Source organism: Camelus bactrianus, chromosome 13 (assembly GCF_048773025.1).
Source record: "Camelus bactrianus isolate YW-2024 breed Bactrian camel chromosome 13, ASM4877302v1, whole genome shotgun sequence".
NCBI lineage: Eukaryota > Metazoa > Chordata > Mammalia > Artiodactyla > Camelidae > Camelus > Camelus bactrianus.
In genome coordinates this window covers 24419799-24444923 of record NC_133551.1, presented here as the reverse complement: position 1 = coordinate 24444923, position 25125 = coordinate 24419799, and the positions used below count along the sequence as shown (strand labels likewise).

The window sequence follows — 25125 nt, the reverse complement described above, 5'->3', positions numbered from 1 at the left end:
GTTATTATCAGCCGCTAACCTGGAAGAATAGAGTGGAAAAGAGCTAGATTCCACTTTTTTAATGTACTTTTAAAATTTACATTAAAATAAAATTTTAATATATAATATGTTTTGTAGTATTTAAACATACCGTAATAATATTTTACACTTAAAGTAATTTACACATAATTTTCACATGAGCTAATCAAATAAAAATTTATTATTCATATATGGAAGGAAAAAAGAGAATGCAATTTGGAACTCCTAATAAGGGCAGAGACAATGCAAGCATAAACATTTCTAAAAACTTTAAAAGGGAAATAAAAAAATGCCTAAATAATTTGTGACGTGGAAACTCTTAAGACATTTACCAAATCAGCTAATCTCTCTTTTACGCCATTAAAAAACAAACAAAAAAAGGAAACATAATCAGTATCTAGAGATGTATTATAAGAAACTTGAGGAAGAACATAAAGAAATATAATATCGATTTGCCCTCATACAGTCATGTAATAGTGGAGTCAGAATGCTGAACATTTTGTAAATTGCCCATATCCAGAAAGAATGTTTTCACAATTATTTTACTCCCCATCCCCAACCCAACTCTGTTGGCTAAGAAAATTGAAGCAAGGGAATGTTTCTCCTAAAGGCTGCCTCCACTCTCTGGTTTACCCCCTCCACCCCACGCCAGGTCTTCAGAGTTCTCTCCACTTCGTCAGCACAGGAAAAGAGTGAGAGGGATGAACCATGAGCCTTGTCTGGAAATGGCTCACATTTCAGTGGCCATGCCTCAGTTATATGGGCCCACCTGCTACAAGGGGGTGGGAACACATAGTCCACTTACACGTCCAGGAAGAAAACACAACTATCCGTGAGCACAGAGAGGTGCCACCACAATGACCAACAGGATATTACCCAGAGGTTCTCACATAGAGGCCGCCAGGAGAGGCAGAATTTCCTGTTCTGGATTTCTGAGTCCTTATGTGTTGTGACTGGGATGGAAATTAGAGAAAATGTCCAAGTGTATGATGACTTATACTCTTTTCACCTTCAAGAGAATCACCTACCACAGTTTTTTAATGGTTGGGATTAAGAGAGTAAATTATAAGTAACATAGACATGTAGTAGTAAGACTTTTCTGTAAAGAATTTTTTTAATGACAGATATGATTATGCTACAGATCACAGACTACGTTCTGCAAATACAGTGATTTGTAAAGCACTACTCTCATGATAAAGAAAGACAGAGGTTAGATATTCTCATCCTTAGGAACCTTACAAAAGACTTTCACAGTGACTAGACACAGACACTATACTAGGAACACAATTACTAGTATAATTTGCAGGCACTACTGGACTAAAGGACTAGGAATACAATGTCTAGAAAGTATCATTTGATACATTGTTTTGATCATATTTGGCTTAAAACAAGGTTGTAAAATAAAGATAAAAGGAGAATAGTAATAATGAGAAGGCGTATTCTTAATTGAGGATATGATAGGTGGGTATTTTTCTCCTACAAGCTTCTGAATGTTGTTTTTCACAAACGTTGTGGCAAAAGAAAAAAAAAGCTAAAAATCAGTGTGTCCTCTCTTCTCTGGGACGTGGGGGCACCCAAATGGAAGTGGGAGCTCGACTGCCCAGCTCAGAGATGGCACTTTAACACACACCGATCTACGTCCAGCTGTCAAAGCAGGAATCTAAGAGAACTGAGGCTTATCGTGTGAGGCCAAAATAAGATTTAACAATAGGCTTGAAAACTAATCTTTGTTGAAAAAGAAGGGATTTTCTAAATTACTCTGTGTCTTAGTCTGTTCAGGCCGCTGTAACAAAAATACCACAGATTGGGTGGCTTATAAACAACAGAAAATGCATTCCTCACATGGAGGAAGTGGTGAGGGGGCTCTCCAGGGTCGCTTTTACAAGGGCACTTATCCCATTCATGATGTCTCTGCCCTCATGACCTAATCACCTTCCAAAGTTTCCATATCTAAACACCATCACATTAGGGGAATAGGTTTCAATATATGAATTTGGGGGGTGGGGCACAAGTGTTTATTCTGTAGCACTTTGCCACCTGCTGTAGTATGTCAAGGTGCACATCCAATTGGTGACAAAATTTTACACAAGGTGACTGCACCATCCAGATGGAACTGAAGGGCTTGAGGTAGATAAGACAGAAGAGGGGAAACAGATAGTCAGGCCATCGTCTCAGCCTGTGTGTTTGAGAGGTTTTGGAGCAAAATGCTAAGGGAGGATTTTGGCCGTGTTTTCCACTGGGGACTCTAGGAGGACAGTGTCTTGAACCAAGCCTAGAAGAGGGTGTCTAAGGGCAGTGCATCAGTGTTGGGCAGACCAAGGGTTTGAACTCAGTTCTCCTAGTCCTTATGTGGAATAAGCAGAATACAGACTTTCATGCATATTCCCAAAGTTAGACATGAACACTTACAGAATATCTGGTTGGGGAGGTCACAGAATGAGTGACCATGACAGAGGCAGAGGCAAAGGCCACAGCAGACAGTATGCATCAGGAACATACATGAGTTAACTACCAGAATTCTAGGAGGATCCAAACACCAAATGCCACTCAAAGACAAAGGAGGATAATGAGGATTTCTAAGTCTCCCCAGGAGATTCTAGCATGCAGCCAAGGTTGAGAACCACTGCCTTTGGGGAAACTTTCTAGCAGTCATGAAAATCTCCAACTTCAAGAAAGCATTGTGTAATGTACTTCTATATATAATATATTTAATTTTCACAAAATCCCTAAAGTAGAAACTATTAATCTTATTTTACTGATGGTAACCTTGAACCTTAAAGCAAAGGACTTACCCAGATGAGCTGGGCAGTGGAGATGAAATTCAAACTGTCTCCTCATTGAAAATTGAATTTTTTCTCATCTAATGTGGCCTATAATGCATATTGTTTCCTGTGCTCGCTTTCTATCCTTGTATATGCTACATAATTTATGAAACACATCTTTTGGACATTATCTCTGGAAAGGGCATTACACAATGCCTTCTATTCAATCTGGTAACACATCTGCCCTCAGAATCATAAGTGGATATGTAATTGAGGACATGATGTGGGTTCTTAAGACTTCCATTGCCCCAAAAAAGGATCATAACATGTCCTACTTTAATATCACTTAAAGATCTTCCAAGTTAAGGAATTTCCATAAGTTAAAAGGAGATTCTTCCTCTGACAGGTTAGTTTAAGCACTAAAACAATTTTACCACCATTTTTTTTTTTTACCTAAAAGATATTGAGATCTAGAAGGGCAGAGACGTAATTAAGTTAAGCCAAGATTTATAGAGATACTACCTTCCGTGAGGAGCTATTCCTGGCACCAGGAAGTGCACAGCCTCATAGAAGAGCCAAACACCGTGATCATAAATCACTATGTGTCAGGCGCTGTGCCAGACACTTTACATGCAAGGCTCAATTAACCCTCAGGGCAGAGTTACAGGGTCGGGCTCATTCTTTCTCTCTCACAAATAAGGAAACTGAGGAAAGAGAAGTTAAATTACTCGTCCATAATCGCACAGTTAATAAGTTATAAAGCCCGAATACAATGTGATACATGTCAAGATAGTAGCAATAGAGATGGATATGTTTATCTCTTATTTAAAGCAAGGGTAAGGAAAGCTTCAAAAAAAAGGGGGGGGGACCCCTGAACAGGTGTCATTTGAGGTTTAAATAAGAATTTGACAGACAAATCAAAGAGCACACACAAAGTGTGACATAACATGACTCGCATACAGACACATTTTTTCTGTGCATTAATCTTCATGATTCATCCTCAAAAACAATTGTTTAAGCACCATGATGCCAAGGTAAAATCAAATATATACTTGGCACATAACTATAACTTCTTTAAAAAGACACACTTTGCTTTGCGTAAGTGGGGGAAAGGTAGGGTAATTTCTGGTGTAGGCACTACCATAATCTTTAGTAAACTTCATCTGGTAAGAAGCGTTGGATGCCCAGGATGAGTTTGAAAGGCACTGCAACCCCACAGAGGGGCTAGTGCTTAGGTTAGCAGTACAGATCCCAAGCCTCGTTCCCGGCTTAGAAGCAGCATGGAGTCCAACCTAAGGGCTACTTTGATTTTCAAAGCACACTTTTTTCAAGTTCACATTCTCTATCTGTAGCATAGGTGACATTTACCATATAATGTTGCACTTACCCATTTATATAACTACTCTGCCAACTACACCACAAACTTCTACAGACCAAGGGAATTCTGTTCCACAGCACCTACATCACCTACACATAGTTTCTGATACCTAATATGCACCAACCATTTGATGGTTAAACTAAACAGAAATGGTTCCAATTTCTGATAGCAAACATCATGGAAACTAAAATGACAACCTATTAACATTGCTTCAAACAGCAAATCACCCCTTTACTCGAAGATCTATTCACATTTCCATGCTGTTAGAACCAGAATGTGATGGTAGATGTCAAAAAAGCCAGATGTACTTCTCTATCCATTTTCCTTGAGCTTTTTAGGCCATATGGTTCTCACCATTCCTATAATGAGACTTCAGGTTTAAGATTCTGAAGTCCGTCATTTCCAGAATGCACATCCCAGACACGGAGCCCAGGCTGTTTGTAACTCAGGTTGACTTGGCCCTGGATCGTGGTGTGATGAATTTATTATGTACAGCAGCAGGCATCACACTTTTTTTTTTTTTTAAAGCAAAGTGCCAGAAACAGAAGCCCATTGATTTAAAAAAAAAAAAACAAAAAAAAAGAAGTTAAAACTTTGCCAGTTTTCCCCAAATACCATCAGAGTAAACTATGATCAAATACAAGTCGTTTTGCCATAAATAACAGCATGGAGCAAATTTACTGCATTCGCAACTCCTCTAAAAAGACTAAAAATAACCTCAGAAAGCTGATCTAATTATCCTGCATATACACAGCGTCATGTGAACCTCAGAGAATGGCATCGACTAATTGAGGAGCTAAGACTACTGGAGAACTTTAAACAGAAGATGCCAGGAGCACATGAGCTAATAAAGGCGGCTTTAAAAGGATGTACTGATCTTTGCAGTATAGTTTGAAGCCCATAAAGCATTGCAAATGACAGCAACTGCATTTTGATGTGCAGATAAAGGTCTAAGATAGGGCAACTCCGCCTTCAAGCTTTTTATAATAATATACCCTAGACTCAAGGGATCTCCTTCCATGTTTTGTTTGTGTGTGTGTGTGGAAACACAGATTTGCTTAATTTCCTGACACTGAGCTTTTGATTACTACAGAAAAGTCTCTACTCCTATCACAGTCTAGTAAACCTAATTATACTAGTATTTTCCAATTTACACTGGAAGCACTACCATTAAAAGTCTGGTTTCAGTCAGCACTGCCCTGCCCGGAAATATAGGTAAGTAAATACATGCGGTACCATCAAATATGAGTGCTAGATATGAAGCAAAATAGTGTTGTAACGAACTAGTGATTTCCTTTAAAAGGTGCTATTAAATTTAAATGGTAAAGCACTGCATCCCCATACTGAAGTTGGGACACTGGCCAATACTGGTCAGGAAATTAAACATTGAAACCAGAGCACTGATATTTATACAGAGCATTGAGAGTAAACACACAGTCCCTGTCCTTGTATGAAATCCAAACCTCTGACATATCATTAGATTTCTGGCTGTTAGATTTTTCCTTTCTTCAGCAAGCCAAAGACATTTAATTTTTTTTTAAATGAAAAGTATTGTTTACTTTGTGGTAGGGAAAGGAAGCTAAGACATAATGCCAAAAAGACTTCACTACTTCTGACCTGTACATAACTCTTTGTCCAACTTTCCTAAAAATGTCATAACTTAAAAAAATACTTTCCCTAACTGTGTCTCAAATACTGGAATTAAGAGTTGGTATTTAATTCCCTTAGCAAAGAGGTATATTGAAAGTTCATGAAGATATAGGACTGATGTGAAAAAGAAGGCAAATCTGGAAGCAGAGCAAGGCATCCATGGAACAAAGAAAATCTGGACTAGATAAGATTGAGAGAAAACCTACTCCCAAAATCATACCAATGAATTAGCTGTCTGGTAATTGCAGCAGGTAAGGATTTGAAAAGTAAAACTGAATTGGCTAAAATCCAAGATAAACTTTCAGATGAAAAGACATTTCAAAATGTGAGACTGTCTTGAACACAAATATAAACATATTAGAAATATTTGGAGGGATTGACCAGGTTTAGTCAGAAAAAACGGTCATGATCAATTAATAACATAAGGTAGTATGGGTGGCTGGGTACTTGGCATCCTTCATTTACTGCAAGATTTTGTGACTGAGGGATTTTTTTCTAATAATGTCATAGGAAATAATAAAAATGGCAAATAAATGTGGATCCATAAAGATTATTATGCCATTATTCAGTGCAGAGAAAATAGAAACATTCTGTTTAACAAACTGAGACCAAATAAAAATATTTTTAAGGTTATTTAATAATGTGAAAATGTAGAAATAATAGGAAAAGAGAAGAAAACATGATCTTTTAAAAAATCATATAGAGGAAAGATTGTTAATATGTACCTTAAGTTAACAGAAGTTATGATTAAAAAATGAGAATACACAATTTTAATTTTGTTCTTTGAATCTTCCATATTTTCCAAATACTCTAAAATTACTTTTGTAATAAAAGATTTTTTTAAATATTTTAAAGCTTTTAAAATATATCTTTCTAAGTCTAAAAGAACTCCCCTGGAAATTGCTTTCCATCCATATGAGGTACCATTTTATCTCATTTTCTCTAATGTATGTGTATCTATACTATTCCTTAGATGCTCTTCTCTATGGAAAGAATTCCATATTTCCTATGTTTCCCAATTCTTTCTAAAAGAATCAATCCCATTTATTGAGAAACATAAATTTATCTCGTGGGCAGTGGGCGATTAAGGATGTCACCCTGATCTCTAGGGGTGCACTACTAACTCTAAAGAGGTACGTGATGGAAGAAAGGACTGGGAGATTCTTTAAGCATCAGAAGCCAACTTTTTCAAGAAACACATCAACTGCAGAATGAGGACAGAAAGTCAACCAGTTTCAAAATGATTTAAAAAAATAGTAACTGGTTAGTCTTTTTTATGTGACAGACCTGTGCCAGACTCTACTTAAAAGGTACAATGAGAAGGACTCTGATCCTTCAGTTCCAGAGGGACCCAGATATACCTACTGAGCTCCAGTTATGTGCCTGACATGGGCACAAGGCGAGAACATCATTCACTTGCTTGAAGTTATCAGAAATAACTATGTTGCAATTATAATTATGTAAATTCAACTGTGAGAGTTAAAGGCTGAGGGAACAATTCACAAAATTAAACATGAATAAACAATTTTCCAAATCCCTTTAGTCTGACAATGAACAGCCCAATGGAATAGAAATTGTAGGTGTCATCTTGTCCCCAGGGTGGTTTTCTGTCATATCCAAAAGACCCAAAGCCTTACGAATCTGTTTTGGTTCTATCTAATTTTAACTCAGCTAGCCTAGAGCTGTTTCTAAGCCAATTACGTGCGTGACCTGGCTGAAGTGGACAGCGTAATAGATATGTAACTATTTTGACAATGTTATTTCTCTGATAGATTCCAGTTATGCAGTTCCATCTATGATTTAGATGCTGAGTTCTCCATGGTTTAGTAATAATTCACCTGTTTTCATGATGCCAGGGGAATAAAAGTTGTCTTGGGATCCATTCAATGCCCTCCAGCTCTGCTTTAGATACTTTTTATCACTCAGAAATACTATATTCCACTTCATACAAGTCCTGACTAAGAATATTTCATGAAGAATATAGAAAGCTCAATTCAAATAAAACCAGAGGGGAAACCACAGGAGAAAGGTTTTAAAATGTACTGCAAGCCAGCTCTTCTCATAACAGGTACCATGCCACTTTGCGGTACAGGGGAGACTGCTAAGCCCGACATAAACTGCCTTCATGATCTAGCCCTTCTTAAATCTCACAATCACTATGTTGCCGCACTTCACCTCCCAACTTATGCACCCATCACATTAAGCTTCTTGCAGTTCCGCCCATCTCTATGCTCTTAGACATACTATTGCTCCTTCTGCTTTCTCTATCCAGAGATAGTCATGATCTCTGGTACCTCCACATCTCCCCCACCCAACCCCAGACTTTCTCTAAATAATTCCTGCTCACCCACCAACACTCAACTTAGGTTGTAGAATCAATAAATGAATAAATGCCCCCATTCAAATGGAAAATTTGGATAAGACTTGAGTTCTATCAGTCTTGTGCTCTCCTAGACAATTTAGTTGATTAAATGATTTTTTTTTATGTCTGTAATAATGCAGTGATTTGTCATCCAGTGTTGGTCAGAGACAACCACCCTGGCAAAGTAACTGATAGTGCCAGAAGAGACAGGCATCTTGGCACATGCTAAAATTATAGAAGCACATGTACTAAAGAAAAAACATTTAAAAATTTTTAATACTGTTTTGAGGTAATCCTGGATTATAATTGTATATACATTTCACATGTACAACATATTTTGACTTCTGTACATGCTACAGTCTGCTCACCAGCAAGAGTTTAGTATCCCTCCACCACCATAGAGTTGACCCCCTTTATTCATTTTGCCATCCTCAACATCCTTTTCCCTTTGATAACCACTACTCTGTTCTCTGTATCTATGTGTTTGTTTTTGTTTAGTTTGTTCATTTATTTTTTTTATTTCATATATGAGTCAAATCACACAAATGTGTCCTCCATCTGACATTTCACTTAATATAAAACCCTCAAGGTCCATCCATGTTGTCACAAATGGCAAGATTTCATCTTTTTTCTATGGCTGAGTAGTATTCCATTGTAATAGATGTATAACACACCTTTATTCATTTATCCATCAATAGGCACATAAGTTTTTTCCATATACTGGTATTATAAATAATGCATATACCTTTTCTAATTAGTCTTTTGTGTTCTTTGGATAAATACCCAGAAGTCTAAAAGCTGAATCATATGGTAATTCTATTAATTTTTTTGAAAAAACTCTGTACTCTTTTCCATAGTGGATGCACCAATTTACATTCCCATCAACAGTGTAAGAGAATTCCTTTTCCACACATCCTCTCCAATACTTGTTATTTCTTGCCTTTTTGATAATAGCCATTCTAACTGATATGACGTGATATTTCATTGTGGTTTTGATTTGCATTTCCCTAATAATTAGTGACACTAAACATCTTTTCACGTATCTGTTGGCCATCTGTATCTCTTGGGAAAAATGTCTATTCAGACCATTTGTCCATTTTTAAAATGAAGCTTTTTGTCTTTTGTTGTTGTTGAGTTGTATGAGTTCTTTGTATATTTTGGAATATTAATCCCTTATCAGATATATGATTTGCAAATATCCCATCTGGTAAATTGTGTTTTCATCTAGTTGATTTTTTTACTTTACTGTGTAGAAGCTTTTTATTTTAAGGTAGTTGTACTTGTTTATTTTGGCTTTAGTTTATCTTGCCTGAGGAAACATATCCAAAAAGATATTGCTAAGACCACTGTAAAAAAGAGTACTTCCTATATTTTCTTCTAGGAGTATTATGGCTTCAGGTCTTACCTCCATTTCCTTAATCCATGTTGAGCTGATTTTTGTTTGTGGTGTAAGATGGTGGTCTAGTTTCATTATTTTGCATGTGGCTGTCCAGTTTTCCCAGCACCATTTATTGACAAGACTGTTCTTTTCCCATTTTATGTTCTTGACTCCTTTGTCAAAAACTAATTGTCCATATATGTGTGAGTTTATTTCTGGGCTCTCAATTTTCAATTCTCTTTCATTGCTCTTGGTGTCTGTTTTTCTACAAATACCATGCTGTTTTGATTATTATAGCTTTATAGTATAATTTGAAATTTTGTAGTATGATACCTCCAGTTCTATTCGTTTTCCATCAAGATTGCTTTGGCTACTTGGGTCTTTTGTGGTTCCACATACATTTTAGTTTTTTTGGTTCTATTTATGTGAAAAATGTTGTTGGAATTTTCATAGGGATTACACTGAATCTGTAGTTTGCTTTAGATACCATGAAAATTTTAACAATGGTAATTCTTCCAATCCATGATCACAGAATAGCTTTCCATTTCTTTGTGTCTTCAATTTGCTCAACAATATATTAGTTTTGAGTGTACAGGTCTCCCACCTCTTTGGTGAAAATTTTATTCACAGTTTTATTATTCTTTTTGTTGTAGTTGTAAATGGGACTGTTTTCTTAATTTATTTTTCTGCTACTTTGCTGTTAGTGTGTAGAAACACAACAAATTTTTGTATATTGATTTTGAACCCTGCAATTTTACTGGATTTGTTTATTATTTTAACAGGTTTTCAGGTGGATTCTTTAGGGTTTTCTATATAGAAAATCATGTTATCTGCAAAAAGTGATGGTTTTACTTCTTCCTTTCCAATTTGGATGTCTTTTCTTTTTCTTGTATAATTGCTCTGGCCAGGACTTCCAATACTGTATTGAATAAAAGCAGTAAGTGGCCATTCTTGTCTTGTTCTTGACCTTAGAGGGATGGTTTTCAGTTTTACACCATTAAGTATGATATTAGTTGTGGGTTTGTCATATACAGACTTTATTATGTTCAGGCACATTTTTCTATGCCCATTTTACTGAGAGATTTTATCATAAACGGGTGTTGATTTTTTTAAAGTGCTTTTTCTAAATATATTGAAGTGAATATATGAACTTTATCTTTCATTTTGTTAATGTAGCATATCATGTTGGTTGATTGATTTGTGAATGTGAAACCATCCTTGCATTCCTGTAATAAATCCCATTTGATGGTGTATGATCCTTTTAATATACTATATTTAACTTGCTAATATTTTGTTGAGGATTTTTACATATATATTCATCAAAGTTATTAGACTATAGTTTTATTTTTGTGTGTTGTCTTTGTCTCATTTTGGTATTGGGGTTTGTAAAATGAGTTAGGAAGCATTTCTATCCTTGCAATTTTTTTTTTTTTTGAAGACTTTGAGAAACATTGGTATTAAATCTTCTTTGAATGTTTGGTAGAATTCACTAGTGAAGCCGTCTTGTCCTGAACTTTGTTTGTTAGGAGGTTTTTGATTAGTGATTCAATTTCATTACTGGTAATTAATTGGTCTGTTCAAATTTTCTATTTCTTCATGATTTAGTTTTGGAAGGTTGCAGTTTACTTATTTTTTCCAGGTTGTTCAATTTGTTGGTGTATAGTTGTTACAGAATTTTCTTATAATCCTTTGTACTTCTGTGCTATCCATTACAATTTTCCTTTTCTGATTTTATTTGTCTGAGCCTTCTCTCTTTTTTTCTTAGTGAGTCCAGTTAAAAGTTTGTCAATTTTGCTTATCTTTTCAAAGAACAAGACAAGTACATCCAACAGATTTGGAGTTTGCTTTCTCTACCCAATTTCTACTTATAGGGCAGAAGCTGTACTTCATGTGTGACAGAGAATATGGGGGTCATAGTCACTCCTACTCCAGCTTGCTAGAATTCAGTCCCAGGAGAGGCAAGCCAAGAAGACCTGAGGTTATCACCTGCTCCCAGTGTGTTGCTTGTAAAGGAAGACTGTAACTCTGGGAAAAGTAGGGCACTGTCTCATGCCCAGCTCTGGAGTCACTACTCCAGAGATTTTGCCTGGAGAAAAAGGTAGGTCATAACAACCGAGAGCTCTGAAGCTCTTCCCAAAGAACTGACTTTATTTGGAACAGAGTGTGGGAAGTTAAAACCTAAATATGCTCTCAAAAACAATGGAGATTTTTGTGGTAAGCAATTAGGAGGAGGCTGGTAGCCCCTGCTAAACCATAGGCCAGCAAATTTACCAGGGAGAACCAAAGAGATAGCTAAGAAGTCTTCCTAGTATCATAACCAATCTCAGAGACTGGCTTTTAAAAGCTAAAGGAACTTTACTATAACTGGATCAGATTGTGGAGCAATTTATGCCCCAGGGCACTGATGAAATAATACTGCAATCAGACAGCAATTAGTAGAGCCTAAACCTGATTTTGATACCAATAGATGCAGCTGTCTTAATAGAGTGATCAGGGCAAGAGACAGTCAAAGAGAAGCCTGCTAAAGAATCCTCAACCCAGTGTGATTGAGCATAAGTGAGTTTTTCCCCTCTGAGAAGTGATTTCAGAGGCTTCACACTGTGGCGGAAATAGACTTTATGAAAATAGTCAAGCAAAGTCTTTAAACAAATAAACAAGCAAACAATAAGAAGCTCTGGAGGGAAAGGAGAATCCATACAAATGATTATCCAATATTCAATTAACAATTTTGAGCCATGTAAAGAAACAGGAAAATGTCATCTATATACAGGAGGGAAAAGCAGGCAATAGAAATTTCCTATGAAAGGGGCCCAATCTTGTATATACCAAAGACATAAAATCACCCATTAAAAATATATTAAGCATGGGCTTAACAAAATAAATAAAAGTATCATGATAATATTTCACTAGAAGGAGACTATTAATAAATAGATATGATTAATAGAAAATAAATTCTAGACCTAAAGAAAAGGACATTTTGAAATGAAAAGTACAATAACTAAAATAAAAATAAAAATTTTCCTACAGGGACTCAAACAGTAAATTAGGCTGACAGAAAAAAAAATAGAAAACTTACAGATAAATCAATAGAGATTTTTAAAATTAAAAAAGAGAGAAAAAAGAATTAAGAAAAACAAACAGACCTATAGAGAAGTGTGGGACACCGTTAACTCCCAGAATACCAGAAGGAGAGAAAATATTCAAAGAAATGAAAAAAAGCTTCCCAAATGTGATGAAAATCTTTAACCTACACATTGAAGAAGCTAAATGAACTACAAAGAGATAAATACAACTTGATTCACAACCAGACACATCATATTAAAAACACAGAAAGCCAATGACAAGTAAAAAATCCTGAAGTCAGAAAGAGAAAAAGGACTTGTCATATAGAAGGGAACTCCAATTAGAGTAACAGCTAATTTTTCACCAGAAACAATAAAGGCCAGAATACAGTGGGATGGCACATTCAAAATCCTAAAAAAACAACCACCAAACAACAACCAAAATCTCAGCAAAGATATGTTTTAGGATGAAAGCAAAATAAAGACTTTCTGAAGTAAACAAAAACTAAGAAAATCCATCTCTGGTAGATGTATCTTACAATAAATACTAAAGGAAGTTTTTAAGGCTGGAAAAATGTGACTCAGAGTAATTAGAACATATATAATATACATATATACACACAAAGGCATATGTAAAGATGATTATGGAATTCTTCAATATAATATAAACACATATTTCATCACATTTCTCTTAATTTAAAAAGTAATTTTGCAAAACAGTATGAATATAATTGTATTGTTGGGATACAGTATATGGAAATGTATTTAATAATAATAGCACAAAGGAGACACAAAAGAGCACACTTGTACTGAAGTAAGAAAATGACATCAGACAGTAACTTGAAACCAAATGAACAGATAAAGAGAACCCAGAATAGTAAATAAAAAAGTTAATAAAACAAAATTTATAAATACTTGTTTTCCTTTTTCTCTCAACTTTTTTTAAAGAACATAAAAGTATATAAATTATTATAATAATAGATTATTGCTTTTGGAATATGCATAGAAGTAAAATGTACCATGATAGCACAAAAATGGGGAAGAAGGGATGGAACCAAATAGAAGTTTTTCTGTCTTACCTTAATTAATACAACTCAAAAGCAAATTTTAATAAGGAAGCTGCATATGGTTAAGTCTTAAAAAAATCACTTAAGAAAATGACTCAGAAATCCTAGTAAAAACATGTTAAAGAAATTAAAATGTTACACACTAGAAAATACTTCCTCAGTACAAAGGAAGAGTAAAAGAAGAAAGGAAGAACAGGAAAAAGGCATGAGATTTACTGAAGGCAAAAGTAAAATGGCGGGTAAATCCAACTATATCAATAATATTAACTGTGATTTGCTTAAAAATCCAATCAAAAGAAAGAGATTTTTGGAAAAATCCAAAATAAAATAAATACTTGTTTCATTTTTAAGCTACTGATATTCATTTCTTATTGTATGTTGTCCGATAAGGAAACTGTGCAGTCCTGGCACAAGAAGATGATGAGTAATGTAAACTGAAAGCCATAATTTTAAGGGCTTGACCTATGACTTTGATAAGAAGCTGGAACAGTCCACTGAATGGATACAATGAACTATAGTATAAATGTATGATTGCTTTTTAACTGATTATCTTTTTCTTTTGTTAAATCATGTAAATTCTAAAATTCTTTTGCACTGATATGTTGAACCTTATTGTACACTCAATTAAGGCAGACTCTTATAATTTGCCTTTTGCTTGCAATGACCTTGAAATGTTATAGCATGGTATCCTATGCAACTAGTTATATTTTGGAGTGAACACTATTTTTCATTAATTTAATGGTTGAGTACAGATTTCCTCACCCAGCAGGGTTCTCATGTGGTGTGCAATGGTAGACACATGTACTTATGTTTTGTGTAACTGTTGAAATGCAATGATATATTTAGAAAGTGGACTCACCTGTGTTTAAAAATAAAATATTGATAAAAGGTGTTGGAATAGTTTAAAAAAAAAAAATGGAAACAATGCTGGATTTAATTTAGGGCCTGGAAACTCCAGAGAAATCAGCTCCCTGGAGACAGAAACCACAAGAAAGCTAGTGTGGGTACACAAATGTCAGACAAAATAGACTTAAAATGTCACTAGGAATAAAGAGGGATTTGTTTTAATGGTAAAGTGGCCCAATCCATTAGGAAGGTACAATAGGTGTACACATAGAGGCATGTAATAACAGAGCCCCAAAGCACATGAAGAGAAACTTACAGAATTAAAAGGAAAATAGATCATTCAGAACAATAGTTGGAAACTGCCATAGCCAATTTCACTAAAGTACAGAACAACCAGGGGGAGATCAAAAAGGTAATGAAAGACTTGGACAACATTATAAACCATGTAGACCTGGTCAACACCTACAGAACACTCCAACCAGAAACAAGAGAGCGGAAGTATTCTCTAGTGCACATAGGATCTTCTCCAGTAGAAACTATGTGCTGGCCGTAAGAGAAATTTCAGTACATTTAAAAGAGTTAAAATCATACAAAGTATGGTTTCTGACTACAATGGCATGAAATTAGAAATCAATAGCAGAAAGGAAGGAATTTTGGAAATTCACAGACCTGGAAATTAAGCAACACATTTCTAAATGGAAAAGAAATCACAAGAGGAATTATAAAATACTTTGAGAAAAGTGGAAATGAAAACACAACATTCCAAAAATTATGGGATGCAGCCAAAATCATACATAAGTGGGAAAATTACAGCCATAAATGACTGTTAAAAAATATGTCCAATCAAAACGTATCCTTTCACCTTAAAACACCGAGGTAAAAACAAGAGCAGACTAAACTTACAAGAAGTAAGGAAATAATAACATAATAGGAGAGATGAATGAAAAAGACTACAAAAATAATAGAGAAAATAAGCAAATCCAAATGTTACATCTTTAAAAAGACCAACAATTTGAACAAAATTTTATTTAGGCTAAAAAAGAAAAAAAAAGGGATTTTATTTATTCAGATGTCCTTAAACATTTTATCCTGCATTTATAAATTTAGCATGTTGTAATTTTACCTTTCAGTAAATTGATTTTCTAATAGACAAACCTTCCCAAGAACTTATGGAATTATTATAAACATAAAAATTTAAACATAATATAGTCAATCAATTTCTCATTAAAATACCAATACTTTTTACAAATTTAGGAAAATTCTGTTATCCTGTTATAAAAAAAGTCACAATTACTCAGTGACAAATTTTTAATTGGAATGACAAGTTTAATCTGTTAGGAAGTTTAAATTGGCAAATTATACTCATAAAATGCCAAATTCTCTTCAATGTTACAAGTACTTAAAATACCAAACATGCACAGATTATTTCCAAATATAATGTAACACTATAGATACTATAAATTTATCTAATCAAGTTCTTAAATTTTAATGTTAAAGGTTCCCAAGATTAAGTGTGAGAATTTGCAAACAACACAATTTTGCATTTTCAAACAATTATTATCCAATGAAGTTTGGGGTTTCCTGCCCTAACAAGCTTGGGCTTTGCTTCTCAGCTCGCTGAGGCTGCATGTCAACCACAGATTCAGATTGGGTAGATTGGTGCAGCCATGCAGGATTATTTTTCTTACCTCTGTAGCAGACAAGTAGGTCTCTCCTCTGATCTCACTAAACCATTATGCCCTTTAAAAGGGGAATTCTCACAGTCTTCATCCGTGAAACAAAATACACACATTATCGAATACTCAAGCATGATTATGTCCGTAACCCATTAGTTTCCAATCCTTGACTGGAATTCAATTCATCCAGTTGCTGCTTAATCCATGTCTGAATTATCTTCCTAAACTTCTTATCTGAAAAAGCCATAAATCTTTATAGATATTCCTATTTTCAAATAACATACAATATGATTCTGAATGTCTCTCATAGGCCCGTCTGTCTCTAAAGTTACAGCACTAAAATCATATTAACAGTGAGGGCTTCCCGCTCCCTCATCCTCCATCTCTCTGGTGGCACTTAATTCATCCTGACTTGCATTAGGGCTGTTTGTACTCCTGTGGTTTCTCCCTACTTAATCTTATTTCCTTGTGTTTTATTTATTTCTGCAACCTCTAGGAGTTTCCCCATGGTGCCTTGAGTGCTGTATTGCTCAATAAACAGTTTTAAATAAATAAGCTGAATTTTCTCTTTGGAGTGACTTTTTTGACATGTACATCAAATCTATCATCAGTCAACTTGAAAACTAGTTATGGTGAAACCAATTAGTTTCATATACTGTCATTTGACCTCTTAATATAGGTTGGGTCCTATCAACATGTAACTACCAAAATGATGGGAGATGAGGGAAAATGACAGAGAACTAAGCTTACTTGAGTGCCTACTATATGCCAGGCGTATTATTCTGTATTTTACTCTGAATAACCTGTTTTACAGATAGAGATAGATAGATAGATAGATAGATAGATAGATAGATAGATAGATAGATAGATAGATAGATAGATATACACACACATACATATATGTAAGATAAAATAGAGGTTAAGTTACCTGCTCAAAATCACATGGCTATTAAGTATATAAGGCAGCAAATGACAACCAGTTCTATGTGATTCAAAGCACATGTGTTTTAGGTCATTTTTTTTGTTTCCTCCTCTCTCTTCTCCTTCAACATAAGACCTGCCTTCAAAACTGCTGATGTGGATACTTGAACCAATATGAAATAGAGAAAATTATCAGATCATTTAAGAATCACTCCAAAAGATAAAAATTAGTGAACATTGTTGATAATTCTCCACTTCAAGTCTCCGTTTTATTTTAATTAAATGGAACCATCATTTTTAAGTCTATTGTTTTTGACACACCACACTTATGACTGGGAAGTACATGGATGTGGAAAGCAAATGTTTTTCCTGGGGCCATTGTTGGTTTACCCACTGTTAGCCATTGAATATCTCTTCTTTTGTTATCCCAATCAAAATAAATTTTACCAAAGTAAAGAACAGTCAAAGAGGAAGTAATAAAACACTGAATATAACCTAATTTGCCAGCACACACACACAAAAGCCATTAGAAAGTACACTTAGAGCTGTGCTATTCCCTGAAATATAACATGCACACTTATCCCCTTTCCCTCAAAACACCTAAATGGTACAGCACATCTACTGCGACAATAACAGACAAAGAAAAGCACTTAGTCCATTTTCTTTTCTTAAGTGGCAAGATTTCTAGAAACTCCTCTCCATCATTCCTTCAGAAATAGTTACTGCATGACAGAGCATTGTACGCTCATTCGATGATTATAGAATAGTGCTGAAAGCTAAATGTCAGATGAAGAAGTGCAGAGGATATGCACAGAGGAAAAGGCATGTAAAAATGTTAACACCTAGGGAAATGCATTATTTTAGGGCAAATGATGCACAGTTAGAGCTCAAAAAAAAAAAAAAAATCTGATACCAACACTGTCCCTCACCGCACCAAGCGCCAGGATTTAAGAATGCAGCAGTAAGCATCCTTCAGGCACAGCTAGGCACACGGAGATGGAGCTGCTTTCTGAGTTTTACCTGGGGTACCTGTACACCTCTTGATGCAAAAAAAAAAAAGCAGGAGGCTAGCTTAAAAAGTTAAGTGAGAAGTATTTGAGTGTTGAGGCTTTCTGCTCCAAACTTACTCCATAAATCCCTTAGAACGCAATGTGTTTTAAACGCAGTAGAGGCTGAGCAGGCAGCTGCTATATGATACTCAGTTTATGACTCCACTTTCTGTGGTTTCCAGTAAGACATATTCTCTGACTCCTTCACAGGTCCTGAAACAAATGAAAAGGAAGCCCTAGATAATCATCACGTGGAACCAACATGTGAAGCCAGGAAGCTATTAAAGGAACAAGTATGGAGAGTAGAGAAAGCATTGTCAAGATGGTGAAGGAGGCAGAAGAATAATTCTAATACAACAAGAATGTACAATAAGCATGCGGTTTTGTTATGTGTTTGTGTGCTAGGGTGTGCCTACGGGGCTCAGTGTTTTTGCCCGGCCCTTGGCCTGATGCGGCATATAATGGGTACTCAGTAAAGATTTTTTTTTTTTTAATGAATTAGTGACTGTGACACAATTTGGAATTCTGGGCATTTTTTCTGGACTGTTCACAAATTTTTTTGCCTTGAGTTACACAAATACAATATAAGCCTATGTATTTTTAGGTCTTTCAAGTGAAATTTTTAGCATAATCTATTTAAAATCTATGTGATGAGAGAATTATAGCTTGAAAACGTTTCCTTACTTTAAGGACTGATCCAAAAAGGATTGTCCTTCATAGCTCTGTTTCTAAATGGAGGGAAACATAACACTGATGTATTCTATGACACGTAGTTTGTACATATTATTTTATTTAACTATGCAATCTTTCTGTAAAGTAGGTGTTATCATTGTCCATTTCATAGAGGAGGGAACTGAGGCTTACAGAAGTTAAATAATTTGTCCAAGGTAAAAAGCCAGTATATGTAACTACTGAGCTTTTAAACAGTATGTGTGGCTCAAAAACTTACACTCCCTAACCATCACAGCAGAGACTACAGAGACGGCACCTTGTAAGACAAAACAAAGCTGCTTTAAATCAAGAGAAACTGCCCCTTACTTGACAAGTCTTAACCAAAGATTCTTCCTTCGTGATATCTTCTCCAATTTAAAGCAGAAGTGTGTTTATAGGATTTATAAAATGTTACTAAAATCAGTTAGCATGTTAAGAAATTTACATTGCATTCTCTGGCAAACACAAATTAGATCTCATCCAGTTTTCCAGTTCTTTTTCATTTGAGGATATGTGGCAGAATATATTTTGCAAGTGCAGCCAATCAAAGGTAAATAATTACACAGACAGAGGAGAGATGAAAGACATCTGTCGGTGGACAGAGCCGTCCCATCCAGCCTGCTCTTCTGACTGTGTGACATTAACACATCTCCATCAAGAGGTGGGCTCTATTTTTTTTCTCTTAAACGTTAAATATGGGTAGAACTTTGCAACTGCATCTACCAACAGAATGTGGCAGAAATCATGCTATGCACGCTCCCAGAGGAGATATAAGTGGCAATATGATTTCCACCTCACTCTCTCAGGATGCTTGCCCTATAAACTAGCCACTTATTATTAACAGAAAGAAAAAAAAAACGGAGAAGTCCTGTGTGGGTGTGCCGAGCAACATCTTCATCCAGGCCTCCAGCCAACATCAACAATCAGACCTGTGAGAGGACGTCCCTTCAGATGATTCCAGTCCCCAGGTTTTAATTCTCCCAGCTGACACTGTAGATCTCAGAGATCAGAAAGAAGCTAGCCCTATTGTGCTTTGCCTGAATTTCTGACTTACAAAAACCATTAGAAATAATGTGATTGTTGCTGTAAACAACTAAGACTTAGGGGGTAATATGTTATATAATTATATGGAAGAGAAATCAAGTTTCTCATTATGTTTTCCGCAAATAAAATCTGATCATGGAAATATTAGGTGTTCAGATGCTCCTAAAGTATCTCTAGATACATCAACCAAACCTACCTTTGAACCTGGATGCACAAAGGTATTGCACAACAAAATTCTACTGTGGGCGCGGGGATAACATGTTACAGTGGAAAATAGATGATCTTTGGTCAGACTATCTAGATTCATATTCTAGCTCCATCGCTGACTGGTTGTATGAATTTGCTTCACTTCTATGCACATCACTTCCTCATCAATAAAGTGAGAATAACAGTTGTAACTTCAGTTATTACAATAGTTTACCCCCATCCCAGCCATAAATCACTTCCACCTACGAATCCTAATTTTCACAGTGCCACACAGAATTGGAAGGTAAAACAACCTGAGAAAACTTCCTAACTTGGGAATGTTTATGTATATAAGACACGTGTCATATTATATATGACATATTATATATATACAAATGTTCTCCTGTGTATTAGCATATATGTATACATACATACACACAGTGTATATAAAATCCTGTGCTAATACCCATATGTGTGTGGGTGGGAGAGTTGTATACATAACCCACAAGGATAGAGTGAATGGGAGAGGAGGAATATAGTAGCCGTGAAAATGCACCTCTCAGATCTACTGTGGGGAGCATGAATGACCAGCAGCATGCCCTCTCATATCTATCACTGCATTCCCCCTGAGGCCACATTTCCCATAAGCTGCTCCCGACCAAGAAGTGGGCTTTGCAGGAATACTAATGCAGGTCAGGACCTGGGAGACGTGGACTTCTCGGAGGGGTGGACTTCTTGATCAACCCTACCAAATTTACCGGACTCTCTAAGAACTGCACTGCTATCTAAGACTCTTCCACTCAACCTTTCTTCCTTCCCTCTCTCTTTCAAAACCATCAGACCTGCAAAATGATCTGACAGGTCTCCCAGCCTCGCCCAGGTCCCTCTCCATTTTCTTCACAGGCATTTCCTATGAAGAATAATATATTCCTGACACATCTAAACCAACTTGGTGTCTGCTGTTTGGATGATCTCAAACTAACACAAGCAGTAAGAAAGTGAAAAAAAAAATTTTAGAAAAAGGAAATGAGTACAGTCTTAACATACTTAGTAAAATTAGACTAAGTTCTACAAGCTAAAATCTAAAAGCCTGCATAAGAATGACAAAAAGATAGAAGCCAGTTCAAGGCACACAACCGTTGAAATGTGCACAAATTAGAGTTACAATGTATCAGAGAAGATAGTGTTTGGGATGTGACCGAAGCAAGACCATTGGTTGAAAAAATCTAAATAAGGAAACTGTACAACCAGGTCCCATCTGCACTATTTGTGACCAGAAGAATGCCCCTCCCTCTCCACAGAAGAGAGCCTGTGTCTGAGGAACTGAGCTGATAATGAAGAGGAGAAGATATTTCAGACATGATCTTTATTTAATCCCCCAAGCTGAATAATAGGGTTTCCCACACAGTTGAAAGACAAAGAGACAAACAGACAGATGAGAGAGTCGGGGTACATATGGAGGGAGAGAGGAAGGGAGGGAGGAAGGAAAGGAAGGAAGGAAGGAAAAAAGAAGGATGGATCACTCTGAGGTAGTAGGTTTGGCAGCTCCAGCAAAGAAAAATGCAGGATGGCCAATAAAATTTTAATTTCAAATAAACAACGGTTTTTCATTATAATATGTTATACGCAATACTGGGGACATACTTCTATGAAGAAAGTATTTGTTATTTATCTGAAATTCAAATTTCACTGGGCGTTCTGTGTTTTATCTGCAACCTTATAAGGTACCCCACTGAAAAATTTCAAAACACCGAAAGTAAAGTGAAGACCTTAAAGTGTTCCTGAAAGAAATCTGTAAGAATTGGGACTAGGAGTGGTGTCTGACTTTCCAAAAGCAACCATAAGAGATAAACAAAAATTGAGCCATGTGTTTGAAATTCAGTGGGGAAAATTATTTTTATCCTAGAATTTTATGCCCTGACAAACTGAGTTAGGATATATATTCTCAGATGTGTGAAGTCTCAAAATACTACCTCTCATAGCCCTATGGTATAAATTGAGCATTGGTCTAAATAAAATTGTAGTATAACCACATTGGAGAGTCCGGGTAAGTAAGAGAAACTGGGGGCAGCAGGAGGCACAGAGGGATAGAGTGCTGCAGACCATAATATTCAGCCTGAGGAACTCTAATTGCTCTGCCTCCTGGCGTTCACTCCCTCGTGTAGCTCCCTCCTACATTGCCCTAATGTTTAATTGTATGACCAATAGAATGTGGCAGAAACTAGAGTAAGCCCTGTCCAAGATAAAGTTATAAAAAGTTACAGTATCTTTTATAACTCAAGAACCCTTGTGCATGCTCTGGGGGTAGCCAGCTGCCAAGCTCTGAGGATACCTGTGGAGTGGCTTATGTGGCAAAGCACTGATACTTCTTTCCAACAGCCCCATGAATGAGGCTTCTTGGAATCAGATTGTCCAGCCCCAGTCAAAGCTTTAAATGACACAGCCCCAGTCAGTGTCTCAACTGCACCTTCTAGAGAGACCCTCAGCCAAAACCCACCAGCTACATGGCTCCCAGATGCCTGATCCTCAGACACTGTGAGATAATGTATGTTCGTTGTTTTAAGCTACTAAATTTTGAGACAGCTTGTTACAAAGTAATAGGTGACTAATATAAAAGGTAACAATGTGAAATCTTAATCCTCCAAAATAGAAAGTCAAAAAGAGTGTTATGTTTATTTTTAAATTTTTTTATTATAAATACCCAAAGAAACATCTAAAAGATTACAGAGTGGTTTTATCTGTAGAGAAGAACACTAGATTTGTGGAAGGAGAAAGGCAGATGGTCATGATTTTTTATTAAAATTCTTTTTTTTTAATCACCCACTATTATAATCTTTTAATATCACTTGATTTTTTTAAATAAATATAATGTATGTGGTACCACAGTAAATGGACAAGTTCATTTACTACAGAAAATGTAGTTGTTCAATAAAATGATTTTGTTTAACATGTTTAAATGAGTAAATTTTGTTAGCTTACTCAAGTAAGAAATGCACATACACAGACATTGAAGAAATGAAGTAGAAGTAATCAGATACTCTTCCTAGCTCTGTACCTGACAAAAATAGGTGTTCAATAGATGCTGAGTATTACTAGCCATTAACATGATTATTTTTGCATTATACAAAGTGATGCTTTACTCCCCATCCAATTGGCTCAAAGAAGAGGGAAACAGTTGGATTCTGAAAGAACTAAGTAGGGTAATTTAAAAATTTTGCCTTAAAACGATTGTCTCTGTATTATCAAGGCAATCCACTTTTTTTCCCCCTAGTTTTCGATCACTTGGTCACTCTTCCCCTCCGTCAGCATGGATAATGAGCTGACTTCATGTCTGGTTGAACCAGCAGCAGGGATCTAACAGAATGAATTATTGTCTTTCTCTCTGGAGCCTCGCCAAAACACTGTGCTGATTCCCCGTCTTCCTATTGAACAGTGCGGCACTGAGGCCAGTTTGGATAACGAAATAAAAGTTCCACATTTCATTCAGAAGTGACACCCTTAATACTGTTTTAGTACAAATAGCAACAACGTGACTTTTAAGCACCCCAGCTAGAACATGACATCCCAGGTCCGTTCATAGGCTGACTTCAGATGTAAACAGAGTAAAGATACCAGTATCTCTGACATTTCAATTGCAAAAGGTACACTGGCCAGGATCTCTGATCAAAGATTCTCAATAAAATGCACATAAGTCTGGAGAACATAATACTTTAAGACAGGCATCCCCAAGACTCAAAATTCTATAATTACTGCTGAAGAAGGAAGGTACTAATGGTGAAAGCACTGATGGGCACATTGGCAGAAGGATATTGAACTAGCTGTAATCACAAATAGACGGGGAACAGGAGAGACTTCCAAAACTACAAATAACTAAGAACAACCCTGTCTTCTATCCTGATTAGGTAAATTTTCAATGCAGGCAAGGTATTTTTTCCCTCTACAAGTTCCTCAGCTGAAATTGTGAAGAAAAGGAGTCATCTCAGTTGGGAGACCAGGATCAACTTTGAAGACCTGGGATATAACACAGACCCACCCTGAAATCACGCCTTTGTTAGGTCTTTCCCAACACCATGCAATCCTGGTTCACTCCCTCTGTCACAGTCACACATCACTTTCACCCAATAAATCCTAATTCTTAAAGGCCACACGGGTCTGAAAGATAAGGCAAATGATCTGAGAAAACGTCTTCATTTGGAACATCGAGGCTTTAGTTACCCCCACAGAGGCTTTCCTCAACTGGAAGTTAACAGGTAGTTGAGACCTGATAGTTCTCCCCAGATGCTGTGGGGGGCCCTTGCATTTCAGTATGGCAGACAGACAATGCTTGTTTATCTCTTCTCCCTCCAAAGGGACAATTAAAATGACCAATCAGGGTCAGAAATGTCCCTCTGTTTTCTCTCTGGGATCTTTCTCCCTCACTCATGAAAAGGGCAACTTCAAAGTCACACTGCAAGGGGCAGGAATAGAGAGACAGAATTGAGGACATTTTTGCAATCAATCCATTATAGTTATTTGATTATTTTTTAAAAGCAAATAAATTCCAGAGAATTCACTATCCAAAAGAACACCTAGTACTTTGGCAACAACTTATGTCTAACAATATGGTTTCCCCATCATAATACTGGTCTTTTCTTTAACCCAAAGTGACCACCATCCTGAGTCCCATGCTCATCTTTACCCAGCATCTATTTTTATGTATTTTTATTTGTATATATAAAATTGATTTTTGTTTTTGATTTTTTAGCTCTGGCATGCAGTATTTAATCTTTCATTACTTTTTTCATTGACTGTTACATTGTGTATGTCCATCCATATAGTTGCAAGCCACTGTATCTCATTCATTTCAAACTGCTGTATGGTATTCTAGTGTGTAACTTCATTTCACTTTCATATTCTGTTTTAAACATGCTGCCCCTAAAATTGTCACTAAGATCTGTAAATCACCCCTAGTAACTTCAAGATTTCAATGTGAAGCACATTCTGGGGTAAGGTCTTTCCATCAAACATTACTTGAT

The 25125-nt window shown here is 36.1% G+C and overlaps 1 long non-coding RNA gene across 3 annotated transcripts in view; it reads left to right on the top strand.

Annotated features, from left to right (window-relative positions):
• LOC123619261 (uncharacterized) overlaps positions 1–22988 on the top strand; it is a 95627-nt gene extending 72639 nt beyond the window's left edge. For all 3 annotated transcript variants that reach the window (XR_012511163.1, XR_006727813.2, XR_006727812.2), the window contains 3 exons: positions 5887–6059; positions 11420–11646; positions 18380–22988. This is a non-coding gene — a long non-coding RNA (uncharacterized LOC123619261). The remainder of the gene's footprint in view (positions 1–5886; positions 6060–11419; positions 11647–18379) is intronic.
• The last annotated feature ends 2137 nt before the right edge of the window (positions 22989–25125 follow it).